The sequence below is a fragment of the Ovis canadensis genome, chromosome 1 (genome assembly GCF_042477335.2).
Source record: "Ovis canadensis isolate MfBH-ARS-UI-01 breed Bighorn chromosome 1, ARS-UI_OviCan_v2, whole genome shotgun sequence".
In the NCBI taxonomy this organism is placed as follows: domain Eukaryota; kingdom Metazoa; phylum Chordata; class Mammalia; order Artiodactyla; family Bovidae; genus Ovis; species Ovis canadensis.
Genome location: NC_091245.1, coordinates 102,230,503 through 102,233,002, shown reverse-complemented (window position 1 = coordinate 102,233,002; position 2,500 = coordinate 102,230,503). Strand labels below are relative to the sequence as shown.

The following is a 2,500-nucleotide window of genomic DNA, read 5'->3' as shown; positions in this document are numbered from 1 at the left end:
TTCCAATGTGCCTTGATTTATGGACCTAACATTCCAGGTTCCTATGCAATATTGCTCTTTACAGCATCGGACCTTGCTTCTATTGTCAGTCACATCCACAGCTGGGTATTGGTTTTGCTTTGGCTCCATCCCTTCATTCTTTCTGGAGTTATTTCCCCACTGATCTCCAGTAGCATATTGGGCACCTACCAACCTGGGGAGTCCCTCTTTCAGTGTCCTATCATTTTGCCTTTTCATACTGTTCATGGGGTTCTCAAGGCAAGAATACTGACGTGGTTTGCCATTCCCTTCTCCAGTGGACCACATTCTGTCAGACCTCTCCACCATGACCCGCCCGTCTTGGGTGGCCTGCAGGGCATGGCCTAGTTTCACTGAGTTAGACAAGGCTGTGGTCCTAGTGTGATTAGATTGACTATTTTTCTGTGATTCTGGTTTTAGTGTGTCTGCCCTCTGATGCCCTCTCACAACACCTACCGTCTTACTTGGGTTTCTCTTACCTTGGACGTGGGGTATCCCTTCACAGCTGCTCCAGCAAAGCACAGCCACTGCTCGTTACCTTGGAGGAGGGGTATGTCCTCATCACCAGCCCTCCTGACCTTGAACGTGGAGTGGCTCCTCTTGGCTCTCCTGCACCACACATACAGTGCATTCTCTTTCCCACGCAGATGCACACACAGATAATCATTTAAAGTTCAGTTGAGGGCACTTCTAATGTGCCGCTCCGTACAATTATTTGAATCATGTTTGGACCAACTTTCTTCACAAAATAGGGGAGAGAGCAGGAAATAAAAAGGTTGGTTTGGTGTGACTGAGATTCCTTTAACTGTACACTGTGATGAATAATTTTCTTCCATAGTAGTTCTGTGAAGGGTGACTCACTGTGGTTTCTGTGAGGAGACTTGGTAATGGATCACATACTCATTGTCATGCTAGGGGAGTAACTCTCACCCTGAAAAGGGTTTAAGGAATTTCCACCCATTTCGCCATCATCCCTCTGAGTGCCCAGCTGATTACTCAGGCTCATATTATTTGGAGAATTCTTGGAAATACTGTGCATATCTCCTGAGCCTAAAGAGCTGTTCATGTAATGTGACTCCATTCCTCCTCATCCACCCACAGGACCATCTGACCCAGAGCCCATTGGAAAATTAGGATGTTACATCCTGGAGGTATTGCATTCATTAAAGTATACATGTTGTCTCCAGAGTTGGTTGAATCTGCTGGACTAGGCATGATGGGTGTTCCTGGTGGCCCTCCACCTCCAGGAGGACCTACATAATTCCCAGGAGATGCTGAGAAGTATGGTATTAAATTGGCATTTGTTGGGTTTCGCCAAGGTCTACCACCACCTGGGCCCATGTTCATTCCAGGCATTCCGGGGCCACCCAAAGCATTCCTTTTGGAGGAGTCATTCTCTGGATTGGCCTATCCATATTTGGATGACCTTGTTGTCGAGTTGGATCTATTCCACTGGGAACTAATGGCTGACTTCCTGGGACACCTACAAGTGCCTGGTTAAGCATCCTCAACGGGGGCCATGGACCTCTCGGGTACTGAGGTGACATAGAGGGCTGAAAGAGCCCTGGTGGTACAGGGCCTCCTGGCGTGCCATCTCCTGGGGGAATGTTCCCTAGCGCTGGGCTGGGAGCTGCTGCAGCACTGTAATCCTGGAAGGCTTTTGCTTCACTTGAATGTCCACATGTTTCCCGTCTTTCTGGAGCTGCACAGTAGAGATCCCAAAATACACACCGCCAAGAATGTAAGAATCCTGATGGCTACCCCAAAGTGATGTTCTTTTCCCATCTTATCTCTGGTAAAAATGTCTGGGCTGATTTCTGAGCTCCTACATGGAGCAGATACTCATATACGTAGAGTGCTAACTTCTCCCGGGCCTGGCTGTCAGACGGGACGGCACTGCTCTTACTCTGGCCTTTGCCGTAACACTTGTGCCGAGGGCAGCTCCCACTGTCACGCACCTGTCAACCCATCACAGCCTCCCTGGGAACAGCCCCATCCCCATGGCGACCCACGCAGCCACCAAGGATCGACATTTCTATATTGAATTTTTCCTTCTAGAAATATGGTTTACCTTTCCATAGTCATTTCCTGATCCTTAAGATTTTATCTTTTTCCTTATATAGACCATGGACTTTAATACTTTCTACTAATTTTATCAACGTAATTTACTATATCAATAACATAAAGGAGCAAACCCATAAGATTGTATCAGTAGATACCCCCAAAGAAGCAGTGTGTGAAAATCAACAACTATTCCTAATAAGACTCTATGCAAAATAGGTATAGAAATAGAAATCTAAGTGTAACAGTGTCCATTTGCCAAAAACTAACAACAAACTTATTAACTGCTAAAGTACTCAAATTAAGAACTAGACAAGGAGGTCCACTATTAGCATAAATATTTAACATTATTTTGAAGATTTTATCTGATTTGTTTATTCATTTGGCACATGTTTATTGAGTGTTTGCTATGAATTGTTTT

At 45.6% G+C, this 2,500-nt stretch overlaps 1 pseudogene; it reads right to left on the bottom strand.

Moving 5' to 3' along the window:
• Window positions 1-859: 859 nt before the first annotated feature.
• LOC138429608 (single-stranded DNA-binding protein 2 pseudogene) lies at window positions 860-1,565 on the bottom strand (annotated as a pseudogene).
• Window positions 1,566-2,500: the final 935 nt, after the last annotated feature.